General features: G+C 42.4%; 1 protein-coding gene across 2 annotated transcripts in view; it reads right to left on the minus strand.

Annotated features, from left to right (window-relative positions):
• Positions 1–13,911, minus strand: part of Prkg1 (protein kinase cGMP-dependent 1) — a 1,231,555-nt gene that overhangs the window by 1,103,471 nt on the left and 114,173 nt on the right.

A 13,911-nucleotide genomic window follows, 5' to 3' on the forward strand; every position in this document is an offset into this window, starting at 1 on the left:
ACAAACACTGTTCTACTCTTTTCCATAACAAACTTTCATGAGATGGCCTTTTCTCTTCTAAGGCTCAAGAAGTCTTTTGATAAATTTCCCCAATGGTTATAAATACAGAAGAGCAATTTTTAGAAGAAAGTCGGACTGGAGAGATGGCTCAGTGGTTAAGAGCATTGACTGCTCTTCCAGAGGTCCTGAGTTCAAATCCCAGCAACCACTTGGTAGCTCACAACCATCTGTAAGGGGATCTGATGCCTCTTCTGGTGTATCTGAGGACAGAAACAGTGTACTTATATATAATAAATGAATAAATCTTTTAAAAAAAAGAAAAGAAATAGAGAAGAAAGTCACGGCGCATCCTATATGAAGATCCTGCTGACATGTGAGACACTGTCCATGCTCAAACGACTGCTTCCTCTCATGAGAGCATTCATTTCCTATGTGCAAATGGAAGCTAACATCCTAAGGGAAGAACATAATTTTTCTAGAGGATTAATGGAAAATTAACTCTATATTTTTATAACTCAAAATAGTTTTGTTTAAGATTTTAAGACATCTAAATGCCCCTGCACTTTGGAACATATCAACATAATCTTACTGTGAAGTGAAAAGTTTTGCCTGGTGATGAGATTAAAATTGCTGTATTTTTTTGTTTTTAGGCCATGAATGTTAATGTCCTCTAGAGAGATCATCCTGAATAACATCCAGAATCCAAACAGGAAACGCGCTGGGTCATTCAGAAAGTGCCCGAATGTATTTTTTTTTTTTGTTTTGGGAAGATGTTCCCTATCAAAAAATGACATTTCAGAGATGGAAGCATGGCTCACCGTCCGAGGTGTGTGCATTTAACTGTCTACATGTCTGTCTAATAAGTCTGAAGTATGTTTTTAGACCACAGACTTTTCTTAAGACAGAATTGCTGATTCTAGATGATCAGAGAGATTTCTCTAAGTGTGAAGAGAAGTGAAATGTATAAAATGTTTTCATAGGGCCTAGGCCAAAGGGGTGAGAGATTACAAGAGTACCAATTAACATTTAGAGCTATCTCCTTTTATTTGCCCCACACTCACTAAAGCTCTAATCTCACTTTGAATGAGGTAGAGAGGGTAAATGCGAAATACACTGATGACTGTGCATGGCATGACCAACATGTTAAAAAACCGAGGCAGGTTTTATAATCTGCATGAACATCTGGAAGATGCTTTTCAAACAGAAACATGTGAAGCCGTGTGTGTGTGTGTGTGTGTGTGTGTGTGTGTGTGTGTGTGTGTGTGTGTATGTGTGTGTGTGTGTGATACAGAGAGGGGCAGGGGAGGGAGGATGAGAATGAATTTTCAGGGTGTGGTGGTTTGAATAGGTATGGCTCCTAAAGGCTCAATTATTTTGAATGCTTGGTCATTAGGGAGTGGTGCTACTTGAGAAAGATTAGGAGGCTTGGCCTTGTTGGAGTAGGTGTGGCTTCGCTGGAGGAAGTCTGTCATCAGGGGTGGGCTTTGGGACATCAAAAGGCCAAGCCATGCCCAATGTTTCTTGTTCTTCCTGCTGTATGTGGATCCAGATATAGAGCTCCTCAGCCACTTCTTCAACAAAATGTCAACCGAACATGCTTGCTGCCATGACAATAACAGACTAAACATCTGAAATTGCAAGCAAGCCCCAATTAAATGCTTTGCTTTATATATGAGTTGCCGTGATCTGCCCAGCAAGAGAACACTGAGTAAGACATGGGAGGAGGAAGAAACAATGAAAACATCTTCTAAGGCCTATTATTATGGGCCAGTGCAAACCATGCTTGTGATTCCCTATGCTTTTCTTTTTTTATCCATTCCCCTAAGAGATCAGTGCATAAAATAATCTGAAGCTTAAAACTCAGAAACAAAGTGCTGTTTCTCCTCCCTTTGATTCACTTCATTTACTCAAGGAAGGACACGTGAACGACGCTAAAGCAAGCTCCACCATAAGCAAGCACAATGAAGCTGTCCCCTTCAACAGATGAAACCAAATACTCTGAGGGGACAGCAGCAACAGTAATAGGCTGTGTGGAACAGATGGGGAAGTTAGAGCCATGTTCCAGCAAGGAGACCGCCTTCAGGAAAAGTTCCTTACTTGTCTCTGACTTCCAATGTTCATCTGAAAACTGAGGAAACAGTACCTCATGAGGTTAGGATTAAAGTTGTGGAGAAAACCTTGTCATAAACACTCAGTACTCTCTTAGTACAGACAAAAACAGGCCACCATAAGTTGGCTGCAGTAATAATAAAGAAAGTTATGGTTATCATTCAATGATTCTTTGGGAACTCATGTTACCATAGGAACTCACTTAATCCAAGTATTACTTAACGGAAGCCATTTTGATTGTGTGTGTGTGTGTGTGTGTGTGTGTGTGTGTGTGTGTGTGTGTTAAACTATACTCATACTCTATAGTTAAAATGGCATGGCACTGATATGATCTGAAGATTGTCTCCTCTGGGATTTACCCTTCACAGTTATCTACTGTCACACCGTTCACCCAAATTTTTTTCCGCATTAATTTTTTTGAATATCATTATTTCTACTTCCCTTTGCTCTGTTAACCTCTGAATGGACTTTAGCCAAAAGCTACAAAACGCTGACCTAAAAATTGCTGTTCTAATCTTAACCGTGTCCTGAAATAGTTTTAGTGGAACTTGGAATCTGAATCTTCAGGCTGGGAAGAAACACAAATGCCATTTAGTATAACTTTCCCTCCTCTAACACTCCCCAGCCATTGTGCAAGGAGCCATCATGGTGCCTGCAGGCAATGTTTGCTGGAGATGAAGGCATTTATGAACTTCAGGTGACTTCCCATCTGACACAGGAGTTAGAGCAGAGGTGAAGAAACTGCCAGGTATTGCTATAGAAACAGGCAGATGTTCCAGCCTCAAGTTTCCATGTAGGACTACAACCAATCCAATAAAGTAAGGCCAAACCTCAGCTGGCTCTCCCTTGACTCGATTGGGAACTGGTCCATCACGTAGCTTCCAGTGCCATAGTGACATGACTTCTGTTCTCAGGGGTACACAGGCCTTGCTCATCCCACACTTACTGCAATGTCCATTCAGAACTAGCTGCTTCATTTTATACAGGAACCAAGCAAGTTGTGTTGTGAAGGACCACAAGGAAAGTTCATGCTGTTGGAAGGCTTTTCATCACACTCTACTCTTCCTGAGGAAGGCGGACTCATGACCATGTCTCAAGTGTGAAGAATTCAGAGAAGCTTGGGGCCAGCACTGCCAGTCATCATGGATGTTGGAACATGTCAAAAAGATGTCACTGAACTTAGAATCATTATTTCATCTCATCCTCAAACACATTTAAGCAAATTATTAATTTCAGTTATAATTATTGAATGTTTCATGTAAAACATTTTCCTTGAAACCAGAGGAAGCAGTAACATCCTGAATGCAGTTACCAATGGGACAAGAAGAGAAACTAAAAACAACCAGACATCAAACCCCAGTGCTGTTACAGTTGCCAAGAGGCACTTGCTGACAGGAACCTGGTGTGGCTGTTTCTTGGGAGGTTCTCCCAGCAACTGACCAGTGCAGATGTGGATGCTTGGAGCCAACCACTAGACAGAGCTCAGGGTACCTAGTAGGGGAGCTGGTGGAAGGACTGGAGGAATGGTGGGGGATTGCAAGACCATTGGAAGAACAACATAGGCTGGCCTGACCACCCAGTTCTCCCAGAGACTAGCTCACCAACCAAGGAGTGTACAGGGAGAGATCCAGGATTGCAGTACATAGGTAACAGAGGATGGCCTTGTCTGACATCAATGGGAGGGGAAGCCCTTGGTCCTGTGGAGGTTTGATGCTCCAGCATAGAGGCATGCTGGAGTGGTAGGGTGGATGAGGGTAGGTGGGGGAAAACACTCACAGAGTCAAAAGGGAGGGAGGAGAGGGCAGATGTGGGATGATGGGGTTGTGGAGGGCTAACTTCGAAGTGGGATATGATTTGAAATGTAAACGAATGAAATGATTAATAAAAAAACAAAAAGTTATCTCTCACGTGAAAGTCATTAGGCTCTAATGAACCCTTCACGAATTTGTCCCACTCATCCTTTCTCGGTCTCCCTCCCTCCTTCCCTCTCTCTCTTCTCTCTCTTGTTTGTATGTGCTTGCCAAAGCCCAGAGAGAAACACCCTCAGGGGATATACTTTTATTTTTATTTTTCTGACCCAGGGTTTCTTTGTAGTCTTATCTGCCCTGAAACTTGCTCCGGAGACCAAACTAGCTTCAGAGTCAGAGATCTGCCTGCCTCTGCCTTCAAAGCACTGGGATTATTCCTCCCATACCGTTCATGGATCGCTTTTGAGACCTCTTATTGGCCTGCAACTTGGCAGGTGCATGTCCCCAAAAACCACCAGCAGTACAAGAGGTCATTTATTCTGGAGACAAACAGGCGTTGCTGGTGCCTGGGGATATGGGTTTAGGCTGCACTAAAATACCATGTTGAAACATGATAATAGTTTCACAAAGATGTCACAGTGAAAGGACCAAGAAAGAGACTGACAGACTTTTCCTATCCTTAATGGGTACATCAGATAGGCGGGGAGTAGGGAAATCCCTGCTAAAGGCCCAGACGTTATCTGATGGCATTTGCTTTAGAGCAGTGTGTACAGACTATTTCAGTTTTCACTAACCTAGGGAGTAGTCGGGCCATTCCCAGAACAAAATATATAATGATAAATCATTACAAATCAGTTCAAATTGTGCAGTTCCTTGTATGTCCAGTCCTTATAAAAAGAAAACCACAGAAAAAGCCTCAATGGACTCTTTTTCTAACCATTTCAGTTGGTATTCCAACAGAAAGAATGCATCAATACAAGGGGGTTGGTTGGTTTTTTGCTTTTTGTTTTTTGTTTTTGTTTTTTGTATCTCTTCTGCAGTTATGAGGAAATCAATTATTTTTACATTTTAAACATTTCTCAAAGTATGTTTTTATATGTTGTGTATGTATGTGGACATACACGTAGAGGAAGTTAGAGATAACGTGCAGGAGGGGGTTCTCCTCTTCTATCACGTGGTCCCAGGGCCTCAACTCAAGTCATCAAGCTTGGAATCAAGTACTTTTAAACACTGAGTGAGCTATTAACAGACACATAGCACACATATCTGTCCATTCCAGGCCTTAGACTCTTTAGAGATGCTTTCCAGTCACTAAGAGTAGGAGGATCAGTTACATTCTTCTCATTCTCTTTCCTTTTTTCTCTTCCTTCCTCCTCTCAGAACACACACACACACACACACACACACACACACAAACACACATGCTCATGGACAACAAGCAACTGAACAATACAGCTAACGCATTGTCAACTACATTTCTGTAGACAATCATGAAATTGGAGGCTTTATCAACAAAAATCAGGAAGGTCATTTGCGGTCTTTATCATAGAGGTTGGGGAAGATGGTGTCAGAGATTGGGAGAAAGAAAGAGAAAGGAGAGAAACGGAGAGACAAAGAGGGGGGAGGATAGAGAGATATGGACAAAGACAGAGAAACAGAAACAGTGAGATTTGCCCATGATCTCCCCACCATTCTAATCCTTTCCCAGATCTAGCCTAATGTGCTTGCAGGAGCAACGCAGTGTTCCACATGGTTTGACAAGCACACAATCTTAGTGTTGAGAAACAAGCAGTAGGTTTGAGATGCAGAAGAAGGCCTGAAATTTGGTCGATATTAAAAGATACTAAATTTAAGATCAATATGGACAAAAACAACATCAAGGAACTAAATTGAAAATATGAGGCAAGGAGGAGACAGTATTTTACTGAAAATGATGGAAGCATTTTCACAGATAATAAATAATAAATAGGTATGTTATCTACATCTGTATGGTATGTACGAGTATATACACACACATACATAGCATACATACACAGGCAATACAGATTTGATGTCCACATGAATGTATGTTTATGGTATATTTTATATGCATTCTGGCTTTCTGGAGGGCTCACTAGAAATCCCCTTCCTGAAATGTATCTTGTGCTCCGAGTGTGAAGCCCATAGGTGCGACGCCAACTGCTACAACCAAAATAGCTACTTTCAATGGAATCAAGTTATGTTTGGCCAAAAAAAAAAAAATGGGACTTTTTATTGAGGCTTTCAGATTTTCCTCCTTTTTTTAGCCTTTTGGAAATAGAATGTGCAAAATATCCCCACCGCAGTGGCTGGGTTGCTCTTAAAACAGTTTCTCCTTCTGACATGCTAATGTAATTTGGTTATGCGAACTACACATTTTAATTGTTTTGCATTATAAACAATGTGCCTTTTGAACGCTCCCTCGCTCTGGATGTATGTAGGAACATGAATAAAAGCAATCAACTAATTAAAATATTTCTGAGACAACGTTCTTCTCTTAAAGGACTATAGCATCCCAAGGGAACACTAAGGACGCGCAGTGGACGAGGAGGGAGCACTGAGAATGAAGAGGGAGCAGGGAGGGGGAATGTTCCCAATGGTTGCTTTGCACTGGACAATCACTCTTTACACTTAAAGCTGGGAAGAATTTGATATCAGTCTTCTGCTTAGCTGAAAAGCTCTGGAGAGACTTGAAACTTAGTAGCTAAAGGGTCACGTGACCTTGGGTTGCCAACTAGCTGTGCAACTTTTGAGATACTGACTTGCCCTCTCTGAGCCTCTCTAGTGACTGAAATCGGTCTCTATGTTCATGTTTATGTTGTTCCTTAAGGAACTTGTTCATTGTAGTTTGTGACTTTCAGGTGCCACGTCCCTGGCAGATTTGCTTGGGGATCTAACGAAAAGCAAATGTGGGGCTCTAGACTCATCAGCACGTGATGAGGACAAAACCTGGCAAGATCTTTACTATATTGAATTTTAATTGTTATTTTTAGTGGGAAGGTTCTATTTCGGGGCTGTGGATTATTTTTTTTTCTTTCTTTAAACTTTGCTGACTAGAAAAGGCAGCACACACTATTCAACCAGACTACTGTTTTTTTTTTTTTTAATCTGTTTTAAAACTCAAATGCTTTTTTTCCCTTCTGCTGAGAAATTGTGTAACTTCTTGAGTCTATGGCAAAATTTGGTTAGACAGTACTGGAGGCACTGTCTCCAAGGAAACCATCACAGGGTTGAAAGGTATTCAGTACGGGAAGCCAGAACTCGCCCCATGGTAGAGTGGCTGGCTATGGCAGAACTCTCTTACCAAAACCACCAGTGTGGGAATGGCCTCTAAGATTTGAGCATCCCTGGGTGGAGGCCCCCTGTGCTTCAGAGAGAGAGTACTACCACACTGCCCCAAACCCAGCACCTACCTCCCAGGCCTCCTGCAGTGCAGTGGCTTCAGCACTGAACACATTGTCAAGGGTTGCTTTGCCTTTCCAGAAAGAAAGGGGAAGAGAAAACCCTGCCACTGAAAACTCAGCAAGACACGAGCAGAAAAGGCTTCATTCAGAGTAGAAGCAAAGAGGTCTACCTGTTCCTGGCTCTGAAGTTTTCTGTGATCTCTTTGAACTTTGGCATTCTCAAGCTCTACCTAAATCGGAAAGCTTTGGAAAAGTCTGTCTGAAGAAGCACACGAGGACTGGACTGTTAGTAATATGTTTGCTGAGCAAGCATGAAGAAAGGCCTGACTTTGGGTCCCCCGCACACACATTAAAACACCAGGGGTGGTAACATGCACTGCAATCTTGTGGCTAGGAAGGTAGCTCAGAGATCTCCAGGGTTTGAGGGCCAGCCAGCTGTGGTGAACTGATAAAACTCCACGTTTGATGAAATATTCTTTCTCGAATATAAGGTTAAAAGGGTTAGATCGGTGATTCTGTGGTTAAAAGCATGCCTCGCTCTTGCAGAGGACCTGGGCTCAGATCCCAACATCCACATAGTGCCTCACATTATCTAGTACCACACTTCTAGAGATTCTGATGTCCTCTTGTGACCCCTACAGGTGCCAAGCGCATATATGGTGCACACAGGTACAAGCGGGGAAAGCATTTGCACACATAAAATGAATGCTCCTGAAAACTAGAGTGAGAGCCTTTGAGGAGGAAACCTGAAGTCAATCTCTGACCTCTGCTCGCATGTGTGCACACACAGGCATGGGTATACACTCATACGAAGTACTTAGAAAGAGTGTACAAGTATGTAAGGCTCAAGATCAAACAAATAAATCCGAAACAGATCAGAGTCTCTTGGGGACACACAATACTATTTGTGAGACATGAGTGATGCCTGCTTGTGACGGACTTGGCATTTTTCTTCTCACCCCCCAGTCAGTCGACTCAGTCCAATGTCAACCCTCTCCCTCAGCCATCTTCCACCTCCTCTTCTTTAGTTCCAACCTAAGATGTCATCCCTTCCTCATCCCATCCCTACCTAACACCTCTCTCAAACTTCAGACTATGCTACCTAGTTCCAACATAATCTCCAAAATGTATCAGGGCAATTTCCCAAGTCGACATCTTATATGATTCTTCCCTTCATGCCTGTTGGAGAAAGCCATAAATCCTTTGGTGGCATTCAGGGTTCTCCAGAGCAGAGCTCCGTTCTGCACCCCCAAATGTCTGGAGGCTCACCAGGTTGGTGCTTCTCCAAAGCACCTATGGCTTCCTATGCTCCATACTTTACCTTGGAAGCATTTGAGCATGCTTTAAATTACAGCACAGACTCCAATTCTCCCTGCTTTACAGACAACTTCAAATCTGCACAGAGGGGTCTCCCTGGAGATAGACCAGTGTTACATGTAGTGACTATGGCAGCCCATTCTGTAGTCACACCAGCATCCTCTCAATTCTTGTCGAAGTCATTCTTGTCAAAGTCAAGTAACTTTCCACTTTTTTCTATTGTTTCTATTGTTTTCTTCTGTTTTGCTGATTGTTTTTAATAGCCGGGTTTTACTGCTTCTTCTCTTCTACTTACATTGGCTTTAGCTTGGCTTTAATTTGGTCACTCTCTCCATTGCATGCAATGTTAGTTGTGGGACTTTTACAGGTGCCTTTCATCCGGTTAAGGAAGATACCTTACACTTCTGCTCTGAGGTTTTGATAAGGGACTGATATTGTTTGGAAGCCTAGGACTTTATTTGTTTCTTGAGATGGCCTCTGAGTACCTTGTGTCTCTCTACACCCCTATTCCATCCTTTAGATCTGAGGCCCTTCTACTCACAAAGACTGCCTGACTTGCAAGTTTCCTCCACGATCTTTTGCTGGCAACCTCCTTTTCATTACCACAATCTCAGGTGAAGGAAGAGCTCCTCCCAGATGCTCCACCAGCAGGGCAGAAGCCTGCTCCTTCAAAACACCTGCTACTGCCTGCCTGCGCTGACTTCTGCCAGGGGTTTGTGTGTGTGTGTGTGTGTGTGTGTGTGTGTGTGTGTGTGTGTGTGTGTGTGTGTGTGTACAGTGTACACAGTACATTTAGATTCTTTATTGCATATCTTTTATTTACATTTCAAATATTATCCCCTTTCCCCCACCCAACCACCCACCCCTTCCCGCTTCCCCGCCCTGACATTCCCCTACTCTGGGGGGTCCAGCTCTGGTAGGACCAAAGGCTTCTCCTCCCTCTGGTGCCCAATAAGGCTATCCTCTGATACATATGCAACTGGAGCCATTCTGCCAGCTTTTTGAAAAGTAAGAACCTCTAACCTGATCAATCTTGTGTCTCCAACATGTCACCTATGTGACGTATACAGTAGGGGCTCCATAAACATTTAATGACTAAATAGTCAGGTACTGTGAAATTTCTCTCTCTGATGTCTTCATCAAAGTTTGGAATCCCAGAGACATTTTTAAACTATAATTTCTACCTTTTGTCTGTTTCTAAGTTTCACTCAGACATTCTGCTAGAGATAGCAGAGCTGTCTTTTATCTGTGGTTTTACAGTGGGCCTGGTGGTGGACCTGGTTACTATTGCTGGGGAGTTCAGATACCTGTGAGAATTGAAGCATGACTAACATAGATTTTTTCTTTTTGGCAGAGGCACTGATTTCTTGAAAATCCGTCCATGAAGCTGGGCTAAGTGGTAATCGTAAAATGAGACTTCATAGGGAGTTTCTTAAACCTCTCCAGTAAAACAATGATCAGTCTTGTAAGCTGTGTGTTTCTGTGTCTCTAGCTGTTCCAACCTGCTCCAGTGATGGATCCCCTTGAGCTATAGGACTAATCTTTTCAAAAGTTTCAATAACACTACCATTTACTTCCCCTATGTGCCAGATACAATCTGACATACGTTTTTAGCTGGGATGACTAATTTAATGGTATCAGTCCTGTCAAGTGTACAGCATTGTAGTTTGAAGAAGCTGAAACCCAGAATTCAATAGTATTTAACCCAAATGGATTGGGGCTCCATACTCTGTCCTATCTGATTCCAGCATCATAACCTAACCATGACTGGTGAACCCGAGTCCTTCCCTCAGAGGAAACTGTATTACAGAACAAGAAGATGACTGTTCACTGCTGTCCTGATTCTTCATTCCTGTATCCCAAGAAGTCAAGTCAGGAAATATGTTGGTATCAGCTCTTACATCAGATCACCAACATTACATCATCAACTTCGCCCTCCCTTGTCTTCCAAATAAACAGCCAACTGACTGGCTAGCAAGTTCCCATGATCCTCCTGACTCCACTTCCTGAAATACCAGGGGCTACAAGAACTCATAGATTTGCCTGACTCAGGTACTGGAAATGTAAACTTGGGTTCCCATGCTTGGGTAGTAAGCTCTCCTACAGACAGAACCATCTCCCCAGATCACTCTTCATAGCTCTCAATGGATCTGCACAGAAACAGTAAGTCAAAACTGAGTAACATTTCCATAAACACTCACTGGCTTAATAATCATGTGTTGTCAGATCCGGTACAGAGTTTTAAGATACTTCATGTATAAAAGGAAAATAAACTTAGAATGTTAGTTTGTTCTCTTCTCCAGATTTAGGATGACAGTTTGCTAAACATTAGGGCTCATTCAACTTTTTAGTCACAGAACATTTCAAATTTTTAGAAAATTACATAAAATATTATAATAGACTCCCGTAGAAGATCTTAATATCTTACACAACTGTGTGCTTGAACACACACACACACACACACACACACACACACACACACACCAAAACACAACCACTACCACCAACAGCAACACTTTCCATCCTCGAAATTCTCTCTCCTAATATTATAAACTGTTCCTTTGGCCAGGTAGTCCCTTAATGCTTCAGTTGCAATAACTGAATTCCTACTTTCATCACAGGTACATAGAAACTGTGTTGCACATTGCTTTTTAAAAAATACACCGTTGTTATTTCATTTTAATTTTCTTCTGCGAGGAGTGGGTTCTGAGACAGAGTTCTCTCATAGCCCAGGCTGGTTCCAAACTCATTACGTGACCAAGACAGGAAAGTCCTGATCCTCCTGCCTCCACCTTCCAAGCACAGACATGCAGCACCGCCCCCAACCTCCGTGATGTTGAGGATCAGATCCAGGCCCCCTGCAAGGCAAAACTGTACAAACGAGTTACAAATCCAGCCCGGAGCTGCCAATCAAACTCGTAATTCCTGTTTTGTTCTCCTCAGCATTTGCCTCACATTGTGTGACACGGTGACGGGCTTTCACCTTTTGGATTGACACACCGCACAACTGCATTCTTGCACGACTGACACCATTGTAAGTAATTACTGCAGAGCGAGAGGAGGAGACGCTAATCAAATGGCACGGAATTTCTGGAAGGAATAAGCTCGGAGAGATCTGTTCTAGGAAATGGTGACGACAGTAACTAATCTAGTAGATTCTTCTCTCCTCTTTTCCTTTCTAGTGCTGGAAACAGAGCTCATGGCTTAGTGCAGGCTGGATAAGCCCTACACCACTCAGCTGCGTCTCATGTTCTGTTCCTTAAAACAAAAAATTAAAGAGAGTTCATGTGAAGAGTTCTTACCACAGTAATGATAACTATGTCAGGTAATTCATATGCTAATTAGCCACAATTAGTCACGCTACACTATATGTGCAATTGTCCTTTTGAAAAGTCACCCCCCCTTTTACTGACTTTTACCAGCTGTTGTTTTTGTGTCTGATTTCCCTGCTTTATATACTTACAGCAGAGTCTCCTGCAGATATGTAAATGTCCTCTACTTACACTATACACAGTCTATGTTCAGTGTGCAATCAAGCCCACCTAGGGAAATCCCGCACAGAGGCATTAGGCTTCTTCAATGGGGACCTGGAGCTCTGGGGGCTGCATCCTCAGCTGTAGTCATGAGGTCATCATCTGTGGAATTTTCATCACACCAATCTCTGCTACCTCCCTGCATCATAAGCAAACTCACCATTACCACACCGGGAAAAGTACAAAAGATCAAAGTCCTGACACCCTGACTATCTGAAATGTGTTCTAGCTATGATCTCCATATCTGGTAATTACAATTTTACTATGTCCAGACTACTCTTAAGGGGACATTTTGTGTGTGTGTGTGTGTGTGTGTGTGTGTGTGTGTGTGTGTGTTTATGTGTCTCTGTCTGTATGAAAGCCCTGTGTGTGTTTGTCATCTGTCTGTGTCTGAGTGTGTGTGTGTGTGAGTGTGTGTGTGTGTGTGTGTGCGTGTGTGTCTGATTGTCTTTTTGTCTGCGTGTGTATGTGTGTATGCCCTCTACATGTTTGATTGTTTGTCTGTTTGTGGGTGTTTGTGCATCTATGTGTGTTTGTAAATTTGTGTGTGTGTGTGTGTGTGTGTGTGTGTGTGTGTGTGTGTGTTAAGGCCCTGTTTGTATGTGTCTGTCATCTATATGTCTAAGTATGTATGTCTGTTTGTGTGTTTGTGTGTCTACATGTATGTGTGTGTGAAGACCCTGTGTGTATGTTTGTCTGTCATCTGCCTGTGTCTGAGTGTGTGTGTGCCTGATGGTCTTTCTGTGTGTCTGTGTGTATGTGGGTCTGTGAGAGTATATGTGTGTGAGTGTGTCTGTGAGTGTGTGTGGCTAAAGCACAATCTCAGGTGGTATATTCCAGGTATTATCTACTTTGTTTTTCATTTTGGTAGAGTTGTTACTGTTGTTTGCTTTTGAGACAAAGTCTCTCTCTATAGTTCTTGCTGTCCTTGAAACTCACAGCATAAACCAGGCTAGCCTCAATCTCAGAAATCCACCTGCCTCCAGAGTGTGGTGATTTTAAAGGGTAAGCCATCATGCTCATCTATCTGCTTTGTTTCTTGTGATGGGGTAGACTCTTAATGGCCTACTGAATGCCCATTTTAGCTCAACTAGATAGCCAATGAGCCCCCAGAATTTACTTGCCTCTCTGTACCTCTCCAGTGTGGGGAATCAAACTTGCTTCTTCAAGCTTGTGTATCTAGCACTTTACCAATAGCCCTCATGTTCTTAGAATTTGGAAGCACTATGAAAATATTTTAACAACAGGGAAGCAGAAAACAACTGTGCTGCTTGGTCCTTTGAATAGAAATCTTTGCCCTTACGGCAATGCCCAGGGTCCTGAAATGTCAAAATAAACACCTTTATTACTCAACCTAATTCCTCATGATGTTGGGCTCCTATTGTGCACTCTGAGCCTGCAAAAAAAAAACTGTTCCCAGTTCAGAAAATTTGTTTGACCTTTGATTGATTGATCTTTACTGACACCCTTCCGTAAACATTTTCTTTTCCAATTGCTATCTCCTGGATCGGTCATTTGATCTTCTAATTTTGAAATTTCTAATTCTCTGCCATTTGTTCAAGTTTTCTCTACTATGTTCTCTATGCTGTATCTGTTGGGAAGTTCATTCTGCTACAAGGTTCTTCATTCCTAACCAGGAGCTAACTCTGGACTCTGCAAACCTCTCCTCCTCTTTGGCAAAATCCTCTTCCTGTTTCATAAATATAATGTTTTTTATTCTCTCTCTTTCTCTCTTTCTAAAACATGTAAGATAAATGATTTGTTGTCAAAATTCCTTTCTCT

Source organism: Rattus norvegicus, chromosome 1 (assembly GCF_021556685.1).
Source record: "Rattus norvegicus strain SHRSP/BbbUtx chromosome 1, alternate assembly SHRSP_T2T, whole genome shotgun sequence".
NCBI classification, from domain to species: domain Eukaryota; kingdom Metazoa; phylum Chordata; class Mammalia; order Rodentia; family Muridae; genus Rattus; species Rattus norvegicus.